Genomic DNA, 6,991 nt, shown 5'->3' with positions numbered 1-6,991 from the left:
TTGGTCAGGGAGCCACCTTCCCCATCGTGCCACACAATACAGGAGGGACTGTACATGTACAAACCAGGCCATGCTTGTTAGAGTGAGGAGAGATTGCAAGGGAGCAAGAGGCACTGCTCTGCCGGTGTGCAGAGTGGCCCAGGCTCAGAGGTCAAGTGCTGCCCGGTAGACCACATGTGGGTAGGGGTTGGCATTTGGCTTCTCTGCAGCCTCCTTCAAGGTACTCAGTCAGCTGGTAGCATTCTAACCATGGGGGAAGCTTGGTGCCTACTGTGAAGTAGCGTTAGTTCGATAGCTGGACCTGCAGTTTCCAACAGGAAGAAAGTTTGATTCTGCCCCATTTCTCCTTTTAAATGGTCAGGCAGGCCCTAAATGGTGCACTTCCATGAGATGCAGCTAAGGCCTTGTTCTGCTTGGGACAAGTGACTTAAAATCTCTGTGCCTCAGTTTCTCCATCTGAAAAAAAGGAGAGAGGAGGAGATGATGTGTTTCCTTTCTAGTTCTCAGAGCAGATAAGGGTAAATAGAATTACAGAGCTGGAAGGGGGTTTGGGAAAGGCACTGTAAAAAGTGGAGGAGGCTGGAGGCATTTGTTTGGGGCTATTGTTTGAATTCAGTGTTTAGAGAATGCCTAGGCCAGGATTTGTCTGATCCAGCCCAATTTATTCAGGCCTCACTACCCCCCTGGGATTTCAGATAAAAACCCTGAACAGGGAAGGTCTGTGGTCATCTCAAGTTGTGCCTCAATCAACTGCTTAGCTCCTGGTTCAGCCCCAGGACCAGGATACCAGAGGGTCAGAGGGGCAGGCTGCATGAGTCCACTCTTTCCTGGAGATCCCTGCAGGAACAACTGCAGTGACATGACATTTTAGGGTGCTACAGGGGCCAAAATCCAGGAACCAGTGCTCACATGCAGGATCATCCAGTTGTGATTTTGTTCTGTGTATTACTGAAGTCAAACCATGATGAGTGAGTTCTCTGCAGCCTCTCCAGCAGTTTCAGGCCCAGTGCATGCTCCAAGGCATTCCTGCTTCTCCTTAACTTGGCTTTAACTAGAGTTGGCTGATACTTATCTTTTGGCTTAGTTTCCCAGGCATGAGAACTAATTTCCCCAGCTCCAGATGGTCTCCTGATGATTGTAGCTGGGGAGAAAGCTGTCTGCTCCCAAGCTTTGGAGGGGGCAGGGCTGACCAGGGCAGAAGAGGGCAGGACAGCACAAAGGAAAAGAGTGACTGGTATTCCTTTAACCGCAATGGAATCAGAAATAGGTGAGTCTTACATGCCCTCTGTGTCATGAACTGAGAGGTGGGGACTGTATTAGCCTTGCCAAGGGCAAGACAGAAGTTTAGCTAAGGCTTGGGTCAAGAAGAGTGGTCATAGCACAAGCTTCTAAGGCTATGGCTCAAAGTGGAAATAGCTATGGTCATCCTCATGGTCTGTGCTAACCCAAACTGCTCCAGGAGGCTCTGGGGACTTTGCAGCCCACAGCACAAAGTTTCACCAGAGAAATCTTCCAATGAATGCCATGCCTGGAACCGCTTCATCACCGTCCCTTCTGGCCCCACATACTGTACACAACAGTGTATGATGTACATGAGCCACCTTGTCTTCTCTCTCAGGTTCTTCTTGGGTGTGGGAGAGAGAACAGAGGGAGATGAGCTATTTCTCCAGCAGCCCAAGGTCAGGCAGGTCCCAACGAAAGATTAGAAGGAATAATCCACAGGCAAAGCAGGCCTTGCTCTCAGGACACCCAACCCCAGCACTCCAGCCTCAGCTGCCTGGCTCTCCAGTGTGGGTGGCTTCCAAAAGGCAGCAGCATTCTGCCTCAGCACCTGAGCACAGTGGCTCACACTCTACTCACTGGCTGGGATACAAGGGCTGCATGTTCCCAAGATTTCCTGGCCTTGCTGTATATTTCTGCTGCAATTGCTGTGGCCTCCTCCCTCACCACAGTTGCCTGAACAATAGATCCAGGAGCCACAGGCCCTGGGTGTCATTCCCACAACACAGGCACCAACAGTCCCAAGATTCAAAGCGGGCAGCCCGCAGCTATGGTGTCTAGAAGGTGGTCCCTGGATGAGACTATTGTCACCATACCATGACCCTCCAAGACTTTATGGTAGCTCAGTGTGGATTTGTTTACCTTTCCAGCATGAAGCCATGTTTGCTTCCCTTGTGTCGGAAAGCACAGGAGTTGCATTTCTCTATGGGCCAGAGGACACTGGAAGAACACATGGCAGAGCTTCCAGACGCAGCTGACATGACCCTCACATCAATTCATTCCCAGGTGGGCACAATAGCCTCCTCACTGAGCTGGGTCAGTCTAGGCATCATAGAATAATCCACACACAGACTTAACAGCTCAGTATTCATGTGTTTTCTGTGGCACCAAAAATTTATAAATGTTCCTGTTCCTGAATGCCTTTGATAAGGAAAGCAGACCATTCACACGGACAGGACAACACTGGCTGATGCCCTCTGCAGCATCTCCAATGTTCCAAATATTCTGATGATAATGAAGGTGAAGGTAGTGAATGAGAGTGACGGAACATTCTTGGGTGCAAATGTTGTACATCTTTGCCAAAATCACTGGAAAGGAAAGGGTGAGGGAGAAAGATTATGCAAAGAGGAAGATGGTAAGGTGGTCATGGGACCTTAGAACTGCACCAGAGACCAGAACTTGTCTCCAGTCTCAGGAGACAGCACACCAAATGCCATTCCCAGCTCTCAAAATGGGCTACCACAACTATAATGAAAGCCCTCTGCTTTATAGCTAAGACGTAATTACATGTTTCATAGGGAATATTAAATAACTGAGATGTGTTGTATTCGCGGGTAAGCAAAACAATGTTGAATAGTTCCTCATTGATTATGAAATGAAATCCAAGTTTGCAGCCTGGCATGGTCTGTCATCACTATTTTTCCACAGCTTCATGTCCTTCCTCCATATACTCTGCTCCCAGCCTCGCTGAACCATTGTGTTTGACACAAGCCCTGGTCTTTCTTCCTTCGTCGATTTGTCACTATTCCATACACCTGGTGTGTCCTTCCCTCCTATCTCTGCATTTCCAACCCCTGCCCTGATGCAGAACTTAACCAGGAAGCCCTGTATGTTCCATGTCCCCTTTGGCCCCTGCCTGTGCCTCACTTGGGGCATTTGTGTCTCTGTTAAACTCCCATTGCACCTGTGGTATTGTCCCTTCTACACTGAGTTACAGCAGGCAGAGATCAGAGCAGGTCTTGTAGGCCCCTAGAATATCATGCCTTACGGCTGAACCTTCCCTCTACAAATGTTCCAATGAACATCTTTGTAGCTGAAGTTCCTAACCGTTACTTGGAAAACGTTTCCTAAAAAACCCAGCTACTTGAGGCAGGAACATCATCAAGTGGGAAGTCAAGCTGGTGAGGCCCTCAAGCCTTGTTGGGCAACTTCCTGGCAACCAAAAAGTAGCCCATTCCCCCAGCCATGGGCCCCAAAAGAGCCTTCCTCCTCCATTCTCCTATTTAGTGCAGATATATATGCTCATAAGCTTCTCAGTGTTAGCCTCAGGTTTCTTCCTCAGGGAGAGACTTGGAGATGAGGATGTGCAGAACCTGCTGGAATGCCCTGCAGAGGAAGTAGAGTCTTGACCCCTGAATTGCCACTTTCCTATTGCCCTGGAGGGAGAACAGTGCTTAGTAGATGAGAAAGCTCGGTAGAAGCTGAAGTGGCAAGTGTCCCTGGTAGTGGCTCTAATGAACCCGTGCAAATGGCTCTGTGGCACACAAAAGGCAGGAAACCTGCAGGGAAATGGGGGTGGGGGTGGGCAGAAAGCAGGGGAAATTGGCAGTGACAACTGAATGCCAAGCGTCCCGAAACTTGCAGAGCCATGGATGTTTCCTGCCTTGATGGAGGCCTTGACCCTGTAGGTCAAAGGGTAATTAACCACATGGTCACCTTGTTGATTAAACAAAACCCACAACCCTGCAGAATCAAAACATGTCAAAGGCATGGAGGCAAAGGTCAACAGACAGGACAGACAAATTGCAGTATTTAAAATCATGTGTTCAAGTGTTTGTGTAATCTATTTAGAGCTCTAGCCCACCAGCTTGTGGGGAAGGTAGGTGGGAGAGGGGTTAGAAGTTCAGCTGAAGTGGGGTGTGACTTCAGCTGAGAACCAGGCTAATGGGGATTTACCCCAGAACGTCGAAGCAAGTGATCTTCTAGGAAGAGCGGACTGCACGCATAGAGGCATATTGTGGACAGCAAGTGACCTGGGAAGGAGGTGGGGCCACCTAGTTTAGTGCTTTTCCTTTATTATCTTCTCCTCATCTGCCTGCGGACAATGCCCACCAGTTTCCATCTAGTATGTGGTGCTGAGGAAAGCAAGACACGGAACTTTTATTTTAGATTTCTACCTGCTATCTACCCACATGCTCTGAAATTTTGGGCAGATCACTTGACCTGCCCATGCCTGTGCTGACTCTCTGGAACATTAAGACAAAGAGAAGACACCTGTTCTAGAGTGGGGGTTAGACCCAAAAGCCCTCATGGGTGAAAGGACCAAACAAATGTCAGCCTGCCCCCTGCCAGTGTGGCTCCCATTCTGGTCCTCAGTTTTAATGAAGACACAGAGGGGTGCCTGGTCCCTGAGAAGATCAACATATTGCAGATACTTGCTGCATTCACACTCTCCCTCCTCTTGGTCCAACTGGGTCCCATTTTCTGGTCCTTTCTGCTCAATTTACAAGCATACCCAGGAGAGTGTCCCCTCCAAGCCACTTTTCAACCCTTCAGAACGACTTCCTCATTTGATGACTGCACTGTCCCCTTCAGACCCCTTGCCCCCACCTGGGAAATGACCCATGGCTCCCAAAGCTCAGTAGCCTATCCCTGATCTCCCTGCTGTCCTCTAGTCCTGTAAATCTCACTGCACACTGGACATCTCCCTGTGAGTGTCCCCGAGGTACCTCAAGTCAACACAACCAAAAACAATCTCTCAGAGAACTTACACCTTCACCTTCTCAGTCACCCAAGTTACTAGTCAGACGTTGGCCTTGACTCCTCTCTTTCCCCAGTCTATCCTCTTGGGCATAATTGTCTGTTTCCTCCACTGACACCCAGTAGGGGCAGGAAAAGTGTGAATGAATGAGGGAGTGAACGAATAAACAGATGGCTAGTTGGTCTACAAGTTCTCATGGTCATATAGATATCAGGGAAGATCTGTTGAGCAATGGGCTGTCTCCTCTCCACCAGAGCTTTTTCAGGCCCCTGCTTTGTCACAAACACATTTCCAAGTTCTGGACACTTAGCTCTAGGGACCCTCTAGGTTGGGACCAGCCTATGAGGCTACATACAATGGTACTAGCCTCAAGAAGAAGGTTTGATGGCTCTTCAGGGCCAGCACATAGGTCGGGCTTCTTGGTGTCAGACTCCCATACCTTAGGGTGCCCAAGAATACTCAGAGTCTGTTACTGTGGTTTCTCAAGCCTACGCATTGGACAAAACCCAGACATGGGCCAGGAGAACAGGACTCATATGAATGAAAGATGTTTCCCTTATCTGTGTCTTGTAGCTCTTGATTTCTTCTGTTCCTGACCTATACACCTCAGCACCAGCCATCTGGTGGTACCAACAATAGGCTCCAGCTTGGTAGGCAACATCATTCATGCCCATGCATGAGAGAAGTTAGAGCAGGCAGAAGGGGCACTGGAGTTCTGGCCACAGGCCCTCAAACTAGCGGGCCTTGGTTGGACTCATTTCTTGTCGTCTTTTGCCCCCTGGCGTATAGTTGCAGTATTGCACCTCCCCAGTGGCCTCTCTTGTGACCAAATCCACTAAACATTTCCTGAACACCTACTTCAGGGCCAGATCCTATGCTCAGCAAAATGCTATTCTCAAGACTTCAGTCCAGCCCTTAGCAACTTGGTACCTCTAACATCTCTACTCTCCAGTGCCTTCAGACTCACGGTCTATCATGTAGTCATTTCTATCCCTTCATTCCTTCGTCACAATCACTGACAAACCCCCAGCTTTGCATGAATCCTACTAGTTGTCCTCTGTGTGCCTGCACTTAAGTGCTCTGTGTCTCTAGAGATAATTACACAAGCTGGCAGATTGTGCACTACTATCGATTTATGATCCTTAGCCGCATCCAGGCACACTTCCATGCTCAGAAGGACTTCCATGTTTTGTGTTTGCCAGTCCCATTCTCATAATGGTGACTTGCTTTCTCAAGGTCCTCCTGTCTTCCCACTTCCCTTCTGCTTACCTTATCTGTATTTGATTTAGAAATTGGAAAGCACGGAATGGAAATTCCCCCATCATCCCATAACCACACCTATTAACCTGCCTTCCTATGTACTCAACCTTTCTTCCTTTCCTCAAGCTAAAATGATGGAAGTAGGCCTTCTCCTTTATAAGGACAATGCCTTCTCTGCATTCTTAATGCAATCCCTTCCCACGTGCCCCTCTCTCTGCATCATCGGATTACCCCTCTTTACTTGACCATTACCATGCTGTAATATTTTCTGTCTTGAACAAAACTCATCCCTTGACTCCCACATCCCTCCCCAGCAAGTACCACATTTCTCTGCTCCCTTTCCAAACACTTATCTATGGGTACTATCTCCACTTCCTCTCTCTCCCCCAGTGTATTATCAACATGCTCAGACCCAGCTTCAGGTCCTACCATTGAAATAGCTCTTACCATGGTTGCCAATGAACTCCATGTTGTCAAGTTCACTCTGCCCTTCTATGCCCTAATGTTGTTACTCTGGATCTCAGCAGTATTGACCCACTTGACAATGCCTTCTTTTTGTTAACATTCCCTTCTCTAAGATACTATGGTACCTCTCTTCTGTTGCCCCCATCTCCTACGTCACTGGCTGCTCCTTCTCACTCTCCTTTGCCGGTTCTTCCTCCTGACTTCTAAATACTAAAGGGCACAGAACTTCGATCTTAGGTTTTGCTCTACCTCCTTCCATGCCCTAGGTGATCACATCCAGTCTCG

Source organism: Crocuta crocuta, unplaced genomic scaffold (genome assembly GCF_008692635.1).
Source record: "Crocuta crocuta isolate KB4526 unplaced genomic scaffold, BGI_CrCroc_1.0 scaffold2112, whole genome shotgun sequence".
Classification (NCBI taxonomy): Eukaryota; Metazoa; Chordata; class Mammalia; order Carnivora; family Hyaenidae; genus Crocuta; species Crocuta crocuta.
This window is presented reverse-complemented; position numbering follows the sequence as displayed.